This window comes from Pieris rapae, chromosome 4 (assembly GCF_905147795.1).
Source record: "Pieris rapae chromosome 4, ilPieRapa1.1, whole genome shotgun sequence".
Lineage (NCBI taxonomy): Eukaryota > Metazoa > Arthropoda > Insecta > Lepidoptera > Pieridae > Pieris > Pieris rapae.
The window spans coordinates 11045847-11063304 of NC_059512.1; positions in this window are offsets into that span (position 1 = coordinate 11045847).

Genomic DNA, 17458 nt, shown 5'->3' on the forward strand with positions numbered 1-17458 from the left:
CTTCAAACTTATAAGAATAACATCTCTTTTTACAACCCTTTGACCAGGATGGCTCGTCAATATAACGAGATGGCAAAGAGCAACCACTTACTTGTGGACATATTCTGTCGCAACATCAATAAATTCATTAGTGTCGTTAAAGACATCCTCCATCGTAGGTTAAGTGCTGACCCTTGTGGTCCTGGTTAACGTTACGTTAAATTGGTGTCGAGGAACTTATTATTATTATTATTATTGTTTTTTTTTACTATGTCACCTTTGTTAGTTATGAGCCTTTTATTGTTGTAACATTAATTTTGCAGTGTGCACATGGTTTTACATTAGAATCCTGTTCATAACTATTAGTTTTAAGTTTATTTTTGTAAAGATTATAATGTGTTTTGTGCACCAAATAAATAAAATAAAATAAAATAAAATAGAAGTTTCCTTATGTTGTTCAGATACTAATGCTGCTGTTGAAGGATTATTTTCACAAGGGAATGATTATTGGAGCAGTAAGAAGTCGCAACATTCTGTAAAAACATTATCTGCCGTCTGAACAGTCAAATTTAATATGCAAAATGAAAGATGTTCGGATGTTTGATTTGTTAGACGAACATCCTCATTTAGCAAAAACCATCCACTCCGAAGAAAATATTTAAAAGAAAATAAAGTTTTAATCGTTATTTCTTCTTTTGTTCATTTCTGAAATACTTGCAAAGTGTACCTTTTGAACAAAAACTACTTGGTCACCTTACCTAACTGTGTTCCTTATGATTTAGTGGGTCTTGTAAGAGAGTTCTGTGAACAAACAAAACAAAACATTGCTATTACGCCGAGATTTTAACTTTGGCGCATGATCACACGTTGCCAAGCATTGCGCGTTGCTGGCTTTTAATGTTATATATTATATATGTATATCGCGCTGCCGTGATTAGAATTGATATACGAAGGGTGTTCAGTAATGTGAGCATTCTCATTAAAAAAAATACCTACTGTTATTCAGCTCAGACGTTAGGTAAAATAATAATAAAAAAGCAATAATTTATCTTTTATATTTAAGAATAGAAATCATTAGCTATCGTCGTGTCGGAACGTGTTCTTAAAAATGGATAAAGTAAGACCATGTTCCTTTTGTTTCTGGGACAATATCGAAAGATTCATCGTTTACGGCTATATCCAATGGTGAGTGTAAACTTATGGTTATTCACGACGCTTTGATTACATATATTCGATATTATTTAATCGACTTAAAAGGGGTAGTGTAGAAAGTTAAAGAACGATCAAAAAGAAATGTTATCTGTGGCGGAAGTGGGCGGCGGCAAACGGCCGTGGGCTGGCGCACGTGCGCCCCGCCCGCTGCCTCTGCGCATTTTAAATTCTCTTTTGCGCTTTTATAAACAACTATATTTTACATAGGATATAATATTTTGTTCAGGAATCACTTAATGATAATGGAAGTACTGTCTCTGACGAACTGGTTTAGGTCATAGACACTTACTTATGGTAAGGTAAGGTAATCTGTAAATGCTTAGTGCCTCCTTTCATCATTATCTATTTATAAGGTACTCAAGTGAAAACGATGTGATTTTTGTTGTATATTAGTAATAAGTTCAGATTCATAAACTCAGTAGCCCTATTCAATAAGCTGCTACATTTATTTTATCTTGCATTGTACTAGATAACAAGAATTTATTTCTTTAAACACATATGAATCATATTTTATCTTAGTTGATAGTTTAAATCTGTCCGTTTAAATTAACTGATAGTCTATGTATGTGTGATGTTTTTAAGGCTTGTGACACGCCTTTGCCCGAATTCAGTCCTCCGACCTAAGTATTCTAACTTCAATGAAGTTGTATATTTTAGAAAAGAAAGATACAAAGAAATTATATAGATATATTGAAACTTAAATGCTGACAAATTATCTGAATGTGCTCGCTGCACAAACTGAAAAAATTGTGTCAAACGACATAGTGACGAAAAAATAATATTTAAACCAATTGTAAACATTCACTTGCTCTGCGGTGCGAGTTGATAATAAAAAAAACTTCTTATATTGATAAAATAACTTCGAATTGTCGCCTGAAGTAAGGAGGAGGTGTCTCGTGCTTCTACGCAAAGCTGTTCTGTAGTCTTTTCATCATTCAATAAGTGCAAATACAACTGTTTGATCAGATGTTAATATGTATATCGAATCAAAACAGCGTGAAAAAAACCTTCTGCGTTACCGAATATAAATTCGGTCCTGATGAGTAATGAGTAATCTTCATAAACTAATCGGTCTACGCTGTTTTGGAAAGATCATAAAAGATAAATATCATTAAGATAAATAAGAACAATCTGATTATTCACATTTGTTTATTTGGCATGACTCGCCTTTCTCACATGCCGTGATACCGTCTTCATATACGATTAATTTATGTATTATCTGCAGTAGATTAACACCTGAAGCGTATTTTTCAAAGTGATATAATATATAATCGTGTTGAACAGTCTTGGGTATGTCCTGTGTGTGTGATGAATATAACATTAAAAGCGTCCAATTATTATCTCATTAGTGAAACTCGCTTACCCGGGTCATGAAAGATTCTAATGATTGTAATAAATTTTCATCAACCAGTGAAAGTCGAAAGAAATAGGAGTCAATATCATGTGTACATAACTGAAAACAATTTGGCAGGTCGGCGGCAGTAGTATAAGGTGGGCTGAAACTTTAGTGGGCTGCTGGTTCCACATATTGGTGGCGCGGCTAAAACTGCGATGAAAAACGAATTTCGTAATCTGCCTGGACGTCCGATGATGAAACTCAGCCGCAAGTATTAATCCGAACAACTGCTCTGAACGGTAAATGCGGTACATGATGCAGAGTGACTCCACATCTATACGCAACACTAAGGGATCATGCCGCTCGGAGAGAGATTGGCCGTCGACGATTCACCTTGCGTCGACGATTCACGAAGAAGCTTGGTGTGCTCGCCCTGCTGAGCACACCAAGCTTCTTAGAGGCTAACTTTCGGCCTTTCCTTCCAAATGACCGCGAAACTGAACTTATATATATATATATAGATATTTATTATTAATTTGGGAGTTCTGTAAGTAAAAATGACTTGATGTATACTTGGGCCCATGCTTCCATGATCTAATTTACACTTTTTAAGCAAAAACGTAGGTAAGTGAACTTTTTTAATTTATTTGGTAAATTTATTTTATGTACCTTTACTAGTTTACAATAAGGAATATATAATTGATTAGCATAGTCTCAAAACGAGACATTGGTTTAATTTTGGCCAAAAACTAAGTAGTCAATGATAAAAAAAACAATTTCATCTAAAGATATTCATTTTGAAAAGGTTAGTTGGCCTAAATGTTACGAATCACAATATATAGGTAGGTAAATGTTTAGTTATAATTATATTTATCAGAACAACAAATTTGTTTTTATAGCTGGTGACGATTTCAAATAAGAATGAAACTCTTAGCACTTTTATATATTTTGCTGCTCAATATTCGCGTGGAGATAATTGGAGATAAGGGAGTCCTGTTCAATACGGGACGTCTGGCCGCGTTAATATCCATATTTAATGCCAGAATCAGCATCGGGTGACTCACTGACTCTCATTTTATGTCAAGTCCCACTTTCCACAATTATATTAAGATTAATCTCTCTCACATGAAACTTGTTTTTCACTTGTGCACAATTATTACCGAACTAGCTGATACCCGCGACCATGTGGAATTAATAGTTTATTTATTTCTGACTTCGATATCGCTTGAACGGCTTGAAATGAAGTTGCTCGGTTAACTCTGGAAGAGGGGTCGCACCAGAGACAAAGTTCAGAAAATTAAGATGCATGATTTTTTTACAATACAGAATTCAGCACTTAAGCCAGCCCTGTTAATCTAGCGGTAAGCATGCGCTTATGAATACTGGGGATTTTATTCTGATTTTTTAATTGAAAACTATTAATAATTTTACATACCACCGGAGCCACAATAATGTAAAATTTTCATTTTCGTTTGTCTAAATCATAATTCATAGGCTACATTTATACTTATTACCAATAAACCTATTATCACGAATAAACCTGCAGCCGCGTTTTTCGATTAAAACACTTTTAATGACGTTATGTAATATTAAAGTATAACATTAAATCATTTTTTTAAATATATTTCTTGCTGCGTTACTTTCTTATATGTAAGAATATAGATGAGAGATAGATAGATGTATTATACAAAGCATGACTCAGTATCTGTTTGCAACGACATAAGAAATGCAGTCTTTATTATTTATTACAGTGTAAATTTAAAGTACAATTATTATTCTTAACTGGCTGCCAAAGAAAAGAAAAATGTTTTTTCTGGATTATAAAAATAGTGTTCCTTACCTGCAGCTAGCTTAGGTCTACTAGAACCTCACAACTTCGGAATGTGTTAATAATAATAGGTAGTGCAAAATGATAAATAAAAATCAGAAATACAAAAACAATTTTAATTCAATAAATTCAAGCTAACAAAATAAATACCTCTTCAGTCACTCAGCATCTTAAATTATCTTTTACATTAATAAATACTTATTTTCTCTAATTCTCCGTATTCATAATAATCCTTAATTTCTCCTTCTTTAGCAGTGAAGCTATTGCGCGGAAGCGAACGCTTTTCGCATCTGTAGGCCTAGGCGCTGTCAGCGCCGCTGGCGGTCGGCAAGTCCCCGATGCCCCGGGACTGGGCTCACCGCGGGGGCGAAGCGGCGAGAGGCTTAGCCGCCGTGCTCTTGTCTACGATGCAGCTGCAGCCCACGGGTACCTCCAGGGTCACCATATCGTTCTTGATCTTGTCGAACACGAGCACGGTGTCGTGAACTTCTACGCACTGCATCACGTGTCCGCTGAGGCTGTGGCGGCAGCACTCGTGCTGCAGGTGCGCAAGTCTACACCACTCTCGCTGATCTTCGGCGCACTTTAGCATTTTTATCTTTCGCGGCACTCGGTGCTCGTTGATGTCGATCTCCACCTTGATGGGGCACACGGTCTTGTTGAGCACATCGTTGAGGTCCATGGAGCGGGCCTCGCCGGGCCTCACCGAGGCGAGCCCCAGCAGGGTGGCAAGCGTGACGAACGCAACAATCTTGTGGAACATGGTCAGTAGAGTCGTCTGCGTTCACGTGAAGCTTAATTGCGAATAGCAGGTACGCATTTTGGTGAGGCTTAAATACCGATTAGGAGCACGGCGTGCGAGGGTTCAGCGGGCGGAGCGCCGGTCGCGTGCCGTCGCCGGCCGCCGGCCGCCAGTCGCCCACCAAACCGCGTGCGCGCACCATCTCAATGCGACCGCCTCGCTCTGCGAGACTGCGATTAACTAAGTATACGTTCAGTGATGCTTTCGTAGCGAAATCTTGGATGCGTGTGTTGTGTTATAACTACTATTCGGCGCAATGTTTCTTAATATATTTGTGGAGATTCGCTTGAAAATTTAATAATTTATAATCATGTAAAAATTGTACGATAATGATATTTGTTATGTTGCGATTAAAATATGAGATGTTCACCGAATATAATTATTTTATATACACATAACGAAATACTGAAGCGCATAACATTGATAGTGGAATAGTTCTCAACAATAGTGAGATAGCAATAATCGCGAAGTTTCACTTTGTTGGGCGGGATTTAATTTGGCACTGACAAATTAATCACGCTTATTTTAAATATAATAAACACACGTATCCTTCGAGAGATAAGAGATATGTGAAAATTTGATTAAAAATATTAGACTAACTAGTCGTTCTCTAAATGTGACGTAATTATAGAACTTTCGGTGTGTACGTAATAATTACCATTTAAATATTGTTAATATCAGAGCGAATATCATTTTATATTTAATTATAATATGCAATTCTGTAGTTTGTTGAACGCTGTCGGTATTACAATGAAAACCAGAAAACAGTGAAATAGTTTAGTCGAAATCCGAGAGCACGCAAAAGGCCCAAAGCTCAATCCCAATTAATTTTAATTCCTCATGTTCATGGTGGTGATAGACTCGCTACTTATATAAGATAAGCCTATCTTTATTGCAATATTTGTTTATAATTGAAATATTATTGCAAGGAAAAAACACTGTATTTGGCTGAACTTCGACATAGGCCTCCCCAATTGTATTCCATGCATGTGGTCGCGAGCAATTTCTTTAGTCATTTTTCCAATATTATTAACTTGTCACATCTAATAATTTAAGATAATATATTTTAATTTATTGCATATTAAACATTAAATTTATACTGTAGAGGTTTAAGAATATTTTATTTAGAAAAAATCGAATTTCTGGATACGCCAGCGTAGACATTTGAAACCAGCGTAGGCCTCGTAGATGAATCGTTCTACGCGCGATTGTTACGTAGAGAAATTATCTAGTTTTCACTATTTCCAAGGGCTTTATACGCAAAGAGTGTTTATATTATATTATAATTATATTCACCATAATCTAAGATATTTTATGCATATAATACTATTGTTTGTATTTATAAAAAGAGGACTATGTGATGTCTGCCCCAAATTTGGTCCTAAGTGACCTGAAGTGACTAATTTAAAAAAAACTTAAGCGAATAGGAATGCAGGTAAAGTTCAATGACGCGTGTTCAACTTTCCTTAAGCGAGCGTCAAGAAGCAATCTTAGGTTTTCTCATATTGTATAATTATTATCCTCATGTGAAGTTATCATTTGCAAATTTTGCCGACGCCACTGTGACGTAACCCGAGGCTCGTGACGTCACGTCGTCCTTCGAGATTCCCGTTAGAAGTCGACAAGTCGCTGCTTGACTTACCAAACGAGATTTTTACTTTTTGTTTCATTATAGTATTATCCTCATTAGCAAATACCTGTTCTTATCAACTTTACCTCAAGACAATTTGTAGATATACTTTTAAGCGGCAAGATGAAATACTACAGAATATTACGTTAATTAATTCAGTACGCACATAATGCATGCAGCATGCATTATTATTGATATTGTATAATATTTTAAATTTATTTGTGTGTCTAAAATTAAGAATTATACAATTGTATTACATGTCAGCATTACTTCATAGAATAGATGTGTTATTTATATAAATTTCGTAGTAATTATACATTTGTTGTAATTAAAGTTCGTTTTAACTGTTTTTGTTTTTAAATAAACGATACTATGAACAATGATGTAGTTTAATTTATAAATTGACCGCATTTACGCAGGTCTTACTGTTCATTTGTGAATCATATGTGTGTTCCCCTAATTATTTTCTACATAGTTTACTTTATTGGTTCTGATAAAATTACATATAAATTTACAAAATAATTTTTCTTAATTATTTATTTTTCATTAGTTTCTCCCGCGATTAGATAAATATATAATTCTAAATGGAAAAGACGGTGAATTAATGATGAGGAATTTTTTAATCGTTTTAATTTATTTTGATAGCAGTTGCTGTAATGTCGGTCTCGGAATACCATGTTTTAAGAGGTTTGACACTTAGGTGTAAAATTATATAATATACCACAACTACCTTTTTTGCGCTTTCATGGTTTATTACTTTTGACTTACCTTGTACCTTACTCTTTGGTGTTCTATTATTAATTATGTATAGGTATTATTACAAATTGTGGTCGGCGACCACAATTGACGCGTGTTATCATTCATTCATTAGTTTGGCAGTAAGTAGTCTGAAGTGACTCACAAAAAAATGACAAATTGTCATTAAACCTAGGATAACTACTAACTACTATTACTATTACTATTACTCCCTCGGAACCTAGATAATTATTATTTAGATTCCCGGCAAACATTCTTAATCTTGGTAGTAAACGTTTCTTAATTTCCCTATTTTAAATATTTGGGAACACGACGATTTCTTGAACACTTGATTTCACAATAAACACTCTTATTGATAGAGAGATACTTATTAATGTTTCTCCTTTAAATGATCTAATCACTACATAGTATATAAATATTAGAGAAGTACTGTTATTTTTGAGGTTTCTAATGTGATGTCGAAAATAATTACATTTTTTCCGCTTACTTTGCAAACGCAGGCTGAACCCTACGAGTTTTATTAAAATAATGTACTAAGTATTGTACACATTGAAAAGGTCTACAGAAAAGTCCGTGATGGTATATGTCGCGTATATTATCGGAGCTTTCCAGCGACGGAAATAACAATACATAATAAAAACCTGCTTTTCATCAGCATTGCACCCGTGCGAAGTTGGGGCGGGTCACTAGTACCATATAAAATGAGTGCTCCAGTAATTTCGTGTAACAAAAATCGAGCAATTTTATTTGTTTCAATATTTTGATCGAACACCGATTAAAATAAATAAACAATAAATCAGTGGCCTTACGTCTTTTTAGGTGCGGGCCTCAAATTTCTGTATATGTTTCATGATAATTTGTCAATATACCCACGTATAATAGGCAAGTAGGTGATAAGCCGTCTGACACATGCTGTCAACTGCTGTAAGATTACTTAAAATTAAATAATAAATAAATCAATATAAGAATCATCAGTAGATACATATGTTTAAAACATGTTGGACACGTAAGCAGTTTCTTAGCGCAGGCCAAGCAATATAGGAAAATCCAAAACAAACAAATTTAAAAAGATCGCATCTTAAGTTAAGAAATGTGAAGGCTAGGTTTGATAAAGCTGAGTAAAGACAATTACCTTCTTTTTATAATGCGTGAACTATATACGTATGTATGCCACAGAGATGTATTTTCCACAACAAATGTTATATAATAGGTGTTACGCTGAGTGATAATCGAGGTGGGTTTCCCTCGCCAGCAGTTGACGGACGTTCGTGAGCCGGTCGCTAGCGGAAAAGTCGCCTAAAACTGATTCGTATGATGTCTCAACAGAGCAACTACGCTGCGATATGAATCAAGATGGGTTTTCTTTTCCATGTTTTATATTAGGTCATACGACGTTCACAATTCGCCAGTTATTCAATATTCTGTCATTTTATCGTCTACATACAAGATGAGCACAGCATTTTTTTGTAAGTTCAACCCGAGCCAGCTTCACAGACTTCGTAATTAAATCAATGTAGATATTATAATAATTACGATAGAACATAAATGGGTCATTAGATGTCGCGTGCCGGCCGGCGTAGTTCGCGCCACGCGACGGGAAATCACAGCGCACGCATCCACCCACACACATATACACACACAGGCACAGGTGAGCGCGCGCCGCTACCTCGTGCTGCGCACGCGTCGCTAAAACCCAGGACATACCTACCAATCAATAATCTTACCTGTTATTCAATATAATCGTTTGCAAATTAGACGTTTATTCCGTAGTAAAGTAATACATGCGGGTTATTTTCATATTAGTGCTATTTATGTATAGCGTCTGGTGGGTTTTTTAGTTTATTACTATTTAATTACAATAAATATACCAATATGTATTTTATACTTTTCTACATATCAGATATAAGTTCTCATAGAGATGCATGTATTATCACAGTATTTCGTAATATTTCAAGGTATGCAACAAGTATTATTGAGTTAGGTCATGACTAATAAACATTTACATTCTTAGTCACCGAGCAAATTCGCTCGAGAATGGATCAATTAAGTGTCGCTCGCGGTCATCTCGACTTTTCAACATCGCAAAAAAGCTGTCAATAATCTGGTTTTTTATATATTCCATTATTACACAGAACTTGGAGCTCACATTGCTCCCTTATGGATAAAAAACGTCTCCGGTTTAACATTAGCTAGGAAAATGCTGAGGCTTATTTTACGAAGTCAATGATTGTTAGCATTACAGTGATAGAATTACACAAGAGTGCGTCAGTGAGGCTGGCCAACAGTAAATGAGTCACCTTGGGTTACCCCCGCGACGTGGAATTAATTCGTCACAGCCAACGACTTTTAATGAAATTACTGAGAGTGTCCATGGGCGGCGGTATCACTTAACATCAGGTGAGTCTCCTGCCCGTTTGCCCTCTGTTCTATAAAAAAAAACTACTCTCTCCTGTATTAAACTATAATTAATCAAAATATTTAAATCAGCCGATTTGTAAAGCGTTCATTTCATATCCCTTTTATTACATAATATAATATAACCGACCCACTATTTAATTTTACGCATCAATATTACGTAAATATATACGTATTACGTACGTGATGTGATGTTGCCAATCTAAAATGGTGATCGGACGAAATGTTACTTTGAAAGTGGATATCCGTAGGTCCAATGTATACACATACATACAGAGCGTGCTTAGTGTAAGTTCAAGTTGCAACATGTTAGCGTCAGCATGTTTACTTGCCGTGGTCCGTTGATTATAACTGGATTTCCATTTCACAACCACATTGACAAGCGCAAACAAAAGTTTTGTAGGCCCTTTGAAGGTGTCGGGTAAATCACAACAAACTAAATAGAAGTGTTAACCCCCACCAGTCCTAATGCGTTCATGTCGAGACTTGGCTCTCTATGAATGGAACAATTATTAGTCTTTGCCTAAACAATTATCATTAGAAAATCAAGGACAAAAATAGTTGCTTGAGTAAATTAGTTCCAAGTATTCGTTTTTTATTTAAGATATATATTTAACAATAAACCGTTGAACAAGGCTGAATCAATCACCATGTATATGTGCTACGTCGATCTATTTTTCAGTAAAAAAATCGGAATTTAGCTTTCCATAACACACTTATGGTTTTGGTCCCGGCAAAGATTGAACCACATACAGTTATACCTGTTTCTGCTATATCACCTTAGCCAATTACTAAAATTAATTTATTTTCATATTTTTCGTTTCATCATCATTCAACAGAAAAGATGGTAAATCCATTCCAGATTTACATTTAGTACCAGTTCGCAAGTCAAGAGTGTAGAGCGGGCAAGAAGAACTGGCAAAAAACTCTCCATCACTGTTTTTAATACAGATTTATACAACGTTTTTGTTAGGCAAAGCAACTTCAAATATTTAAATCAATCCCAAGAATTAGAATCATTTAAATAATCGTTAAATTTCTTAAAAGCTTGAATGATTAATTTACGTTTAACTAGAGTTTTGAAATTATTCAGTAACAATAATTGTGTAATATCGCTTATTTGGATCCTGGTTGGTTTAAAATTATGTTTAAATAATTATAAGTTTACAATAATACATAACTTCAATCCGTTAAAAAAGTGTTTTTCTTTAAATGTGTAAAAGTTATGTTAATAAAAGACAATACTAGGGATCCTGGTTGGTCATACGCTTAGATTTGATCTGGTTCGAGTCATATACTGGTGAAAGTCACTATTTATTTTAAAATCAACAAGAACATATTGATCAGATAGTCGTAATATTTGATTGCTTAAACTTATTCCGTACCGACTCCCTTAGGAATCATAATAAATCTGCAGCGCAAATATGGATTGAATTTCTAAAGAGATAGAGAGAAAGAGAGACATAACACTGTGAATGTAGCTATGATACACAATTTTGTATATTTTATATTTGTGTGTTCGTTCCTTTCCTTTTTTGATTGATCTTGTGTTATTTAAAAACTATGATATTTTTAAGGGATTTCGTTGAAATTAAATAATATCACAGGAAACGTACACAATTCATGTTTACAAAACACTATGTCACTTTTTGCATTCAGTGTGCGGTTATCAACCCTAGTGATATAAGGAAAACATAAGGTTTATAATTGAATAATGATATATTCGGATTTATTTGTTATTTTTATCCACTATTCAAAAATGAAAGGCAACTAAATTACAAAAAGTAAAACCTCGTTAATTGACCACAAATCTCCAAACAACGCTTTCTATGATACTCTTTGATGAAAGTTTGTGTCTGTTTGACATTTTGTTTGGAGACCCGATTCACTTGAATCGAATCTATCTATAGGTGCTAGAGAAAGCCCACCATAAAGGCCTTTTCAACTGGTTTTTTAAATATTGTTTCTGCTTGTTTTTCGCAAAAATATTTGGTAGTACTATATATATGCTAACAATTTGCTATTTTTCTTTGTGTAATTGATGCATTTACTATTCATTATTAAAATGCCCTCGGAACTAAACGTCGTTTTTGTTCTTGAAAAAGTTTTCGTCTTACATGCTTCGGATATATAACAATAGAAATGAAGAAACTACATTGCACAGAAGAGACAAGAGTCGTTCACCCTTCTCCTACATTCGTCTACACATTCATTTGGACAAGCCTTAAGCAATATTCATTTTTAATAATCATGAGTTAACCACAAATGATTACTCTAAACTTTTGATTCCGATCACTTTGCGGTTAACCAATTTATCTGCCTTGCCGTTATTTTTACAACAAATAATATATCACACACTTTCATTAATTACAGCAAATGAGTATCGTCCTTCAAATACGTGATTATTATAACTGTATTCTGAAGTTTCAAATGTTCATAAACTGTAGATAAACGACTATATTTATAAAATGTTATTTAAGTTCTAATTCAGTGATGATGCACGTTTTTCTTAAAAGGGATTGCCCATATAAAAGCTAATTAAATTATTCACACTATAAAGCTTAACTATAGAATATTCGGTATTCGGCATATTCGGCTGTTTTTATAACATTCCGCCGATACATACTTAAATAATTTGTCATAGAGAAGTAATTGGTAAACTCAAAAATTAAAATCGATTGATTACGTATACTTATATTCATATTTTCATTTCTGTTATAATCATTTAAGTAGTCATTGGTTCATAACACTGGTACATAATCATCTTCTGAATTGGATTTTTTTTTTGGAATTTAGAAAGGGATTAAAATTTAGAAGGGTAAGGTTCTTTCTTTTATAATCTTTCATAAGGTAGTCATGCAGTGCGTTAGCAATATACTGCGCGCGGCGCGCGGGCGATGAGTACAGAAGGACAAAACAAAGGAGCGCGAAGAAATCACGTCTGTACTTATTACTTTTACCTAATATTCGGCTATTCGGTCAGGGGCCTTGCCAAATATTCGGTAAACTGCCGAATATTCTATTTGTTGCAAGTCTAATAAATAGCAAACTGAGATAAAAATTAAAAAGTTTCGTCTGAATAATAGTGTATTCAATTAACGTTGCATTCTTGCTGTAGTGTCAAATGTTATAATGTTAAATTGAAGCCTTTGCTTGATTAACAACAAGGTTCAGGATGATGTATTCGGTAATACATATTACCATATAATATCAGAAAATATATTTACTATGTCTGACAAGTAAAACAGATTTAATAAAAAAAAAACAAATATTGTTTTAAGAAAATTTGAAATAGTGCGAAATGGAAAAGAACTTTTCTTATTTTTCACATCCAGTAGTTTGCATACGGTTTTAATAAATAGTGTAAATATAACTTGTATTAATGGACAGGCGACTCATTTTATAAAAAAACCTCACAATTATGCAACAAACTAGGCTAAAAACAATTGACACTCTGTTAGGGCAGGTTATAATTACTATTTTCTTTTGAAAACTGAAAATAAAATAGAGAAAACTATGTGATAACAAAAATTAGTTTGTTGCATACTAATTGTGAGGAAAGTTGCAGAAACCTTCCGGAAAACCCAGGCAGCTTTCAGTAGAAGCCTGTTAGCGATTAGTTATAGTGAGCTTGAATCACCATTTACAATTTTACCAGTCGGTAGTTGAGCAATGCATGCGGACCTCGAATCTCGATCGAGTGACAAGCAGTCATCTGCATGCAAGTTCAATGTCCGTGTGTGAGTGACCTTAATACCGGGCGGATGCGTGCCCGATACGGCACTAGTGCGTGCATGACGCAACACGCGTACGCTGACGCGGTGTGACGTCACGACGCAAGCCCCCGACGATGCCTGTCATACAAGCATATACGATTCATGCGACACACACTTACTAGTCATGGTCGGCTGTTAAAACTGTTCCAAATGAAACCGAACAATTTACAGATCTTTGCCTAACGCAGACGCAACATAGACGCTTTATACTACGTTATTTTTAAATGAGACATTTCTAGGAATGTCGATGTTCTACTCATATATTCAGGTCCTGATTTGAAGCTGCTAAAGCTAATTCATTCATTAAATAAAGTTGTGGGATTAATGAAGCCACATCCATTCTGATACACAGCACATGTGACCTGCCGTTTGACGTCACTTAACTCCTGTTCGTTTAATAGGACAAGGCCGCAGTCATCTGGCAAGCTGGTGTTCACAATAAAATCATTTCGTTCCATTTATCATTAATTGAAAGCAGGTGTTTGCACTGCACCAAACACCGTCGCATTAATACTCCATTAACTGCAAGTCGTATCTCCCATTCATATTATTGATGAGTCACTTGTTCTTATGAAGCGAGTAGAAGTGTCAATGAGCCACTCGCCGCAAATGCTCGCACACAATGAATGAATTCCTACTTTGTGAGGTTCGCATAGCCGTCGCGGCAGGTAATGTTCTCAGCTTAAGCCGTCAAACGATAAGCGCCGAAACGGATGTAGCACAAATATTTGTCTGGAGTTTGTGGAAATCGTGAATGGGTCCGATCGGGAGTGCAATAAACAATAAAAGATTTATGTGGCTACTGGTACAATACCGTGATTGGCGCCGGCGCCGCAGTTCTACTCATAACTTTGTACTTAGAAACATGTTTTTTGCCACAGATAATGCCGGTTTATTGTATTAAGTGCCGAAAGTAGCGGAAATCCTTTGTTCACTTAATGTTGGTGCTTAAATATGGCTAGTAAATGTAGTAAATGTGTGTAGTTGGAAAACGTTTCTTGGAATAACATGGGTGGCTAGGGGATGTCATGTGAAGTAACTTTAACATTCCAATGAAGATTTCCAGTTATTATAATATGCCGCGTGAGTCATAATTACACTTTTTAACGATTTTTCATTTCAAGTGAGTGTCAGCTTTACATGGCTATTTATATTTAGGCTTTTATTAACGAGATTCCTATTTCAAACATTTTTATACATATAATTTCAATTATTTGGGTTGGTATACTGCAATAACTCGCATTTAGCTTTGAACTTTAAAAAAATGCCTAGAATTACTATTAAAGACATCCAACTTGTTGTAAGAATAGTAAAGACGTACTCAATTTACGTATATTATAACAGGAACGTGTCAGGAAATGTCTAGAGTTGAGCGACCAGTAGTGGATCACATTGACTAACAGCTTTGGAATGCTGATGCCCTAATAAGTACCTTTGCCCACCTGCAAGGGTTAGACTAATACGTTAGAAATAAAATCGCCGTCTTCTCCAATGAGGTTTGTTTAGAATTTACATTTAATAAAACGAAATAAACTGTCGAGAGTTGTTTCAAGGTAAGTCTGAGAGCGTACATGCACTAGATGCGCATACGCCGTTGGAATACTGATGTGATTACGCATTACTCGTCGACTCCTCTATAATGACAAAATAAGTAAAGTCCCGCAACCAGTTTGAGTATTACAAACAACTGTATGTACGTGGTCCTTCATTCAATTGAAGGAGTGCTTTATTGATCGTATCGCAACTCAATTTGTTGAGTTTTTGGACAAAACTTCATTCGCAATGATGGCCTTGTGTAACACCTTTACACTTTATTATCGTAGAGCAAAATCCAAGAATTTTCGATGCAAAATTTCGGCCTTATACCTAGATATAATCTTATGCAGATATGAAACGTGTGTCGTCTCTTACTACTTACTCGTATTATTTTTATTTTTATTGACTTGGATTCAAACGCTGCAGATACAAAAGAATCACTGCACCGTAAGCAATTAATACGCATTACAAGTATCTATACACCTATTTTACTTGACGCATGTCAGTCTGTTTATTATTTGAACATGAGTGTTTTTAGAACTTCTGAAAAATACAGACGTAAATGGAGACGAACTGACGTCAGTTGCAAGTCCTACTATTGGCGTTCTAGGAATGAACATGAACGCTTCTCACACGAGTCTGATGTAATCCTGTTCGGTAAGTCCCTCCTCGACTGACTCACGGCACTCCTCTGACTTATTGTGCTCCATCCAAATATTAAAGATCTTTTAGTAATTGACGGAAGGAAACCTGAAAGATCTGGCGGTTTTTATTTTTTCGTATTAGAGTTGTTAACATAGAAGATAACAACTTTTATAAGAAATAATCGTGTTTGTCTGTTTTGAATGGCTATCAATATCAAAGACGGTACATAATTGAATATAGATATTGGTTCGAAAGACCGCGGCCACGTGAGCTGAAGAATCTGATGTCTGTAATACGTTTTAGTAATATTCCAAAGGAAATTTCTTACCTAGAAAAGTTTTTAAATTTAAAACATCTAGAGGTCAACGGCTTATTCGCCATATTATTCTTTTTTATTCTCATTCATAATACTTTATACATATATCATGAAAAGGTTGATTCAATGGTTGTATTTCTTTCACTACCAATAATAAGAGAGATTGAGATTTGTCGTAAACAAATGTCATTAAATAATTGTAATAAATAGTACACAAAATATCGCCTATACTCTGCAAATCACTCGCTCGTTCGTAGCAATTTAAATCCACTACGTAGCATGTGCTACGAGGCCGGACTGCTCACGCGCCCTACAGTCTGCCTGTACCTACTGTAATAGTAATATGATGGTGAGGAAAGTAATGTTTTTTATGAATTTAAAAGTATAATATATATTTGAAAGCACCAAATGATTCTTATGGCCCGTTAATTTACCAGAAATTAAGAATTTTCTGAAATGTACAATCGCTTTACTTCGTTTATACAAATACACATACACGTCATACAGAATACGTAATATACAACAAAACATAAGCTTTGTTGTATAATACGTGTATTTGTAGAATGATTTCATAACATTTCAAAATTGGATATCATTCTATGAATCAGAGAATATAATTACCAACCAACACGAACATTAAATCAAGTGATGGAGCGATTCTTCAATTACGAAACTTAACTTCAATGCATCAATATTTTATTAATTATAGTTTAACATTCACTTGACTAAGTTAGTTATAAGACCTACATTTGTAACAATTAAAACAGTAAATGGAGCGAGTCATCCGGCCGAACACATCGGACCATGCTCGCGCCACCTCCGCTGCGCAACACCACGGATGAAAGTCTAGTGAGGGCTATAGCTTATCGGGCAACCGCATTGCAATGAGGTAACAATTGCAATCAAAACATTGTGGTGTGGGATGCAACGTATCTTTGCGGATTCCCTCTGAGTCATCGCGTGAAATAGCGCGTGCCTGCCTCGTTGCCACATGTTGCATAGCTCGTTTATTTACATATTTTATCTCAATTTTTATGCCTTTTTTGACATCATGGAAATATTTCACCTATCACTTTACTTTGTAAATAATCTTGTTTTGTGCACTGTGATTTTAGAAATTACGTTTTTGAGTGTAAGTTTGTAGATCTTATAGAAAATAAACTCTTAATTGAATTGTCAACGAAAGAAATTTTTCTTATTTTATATAATAACGTAAAATAAGAAATG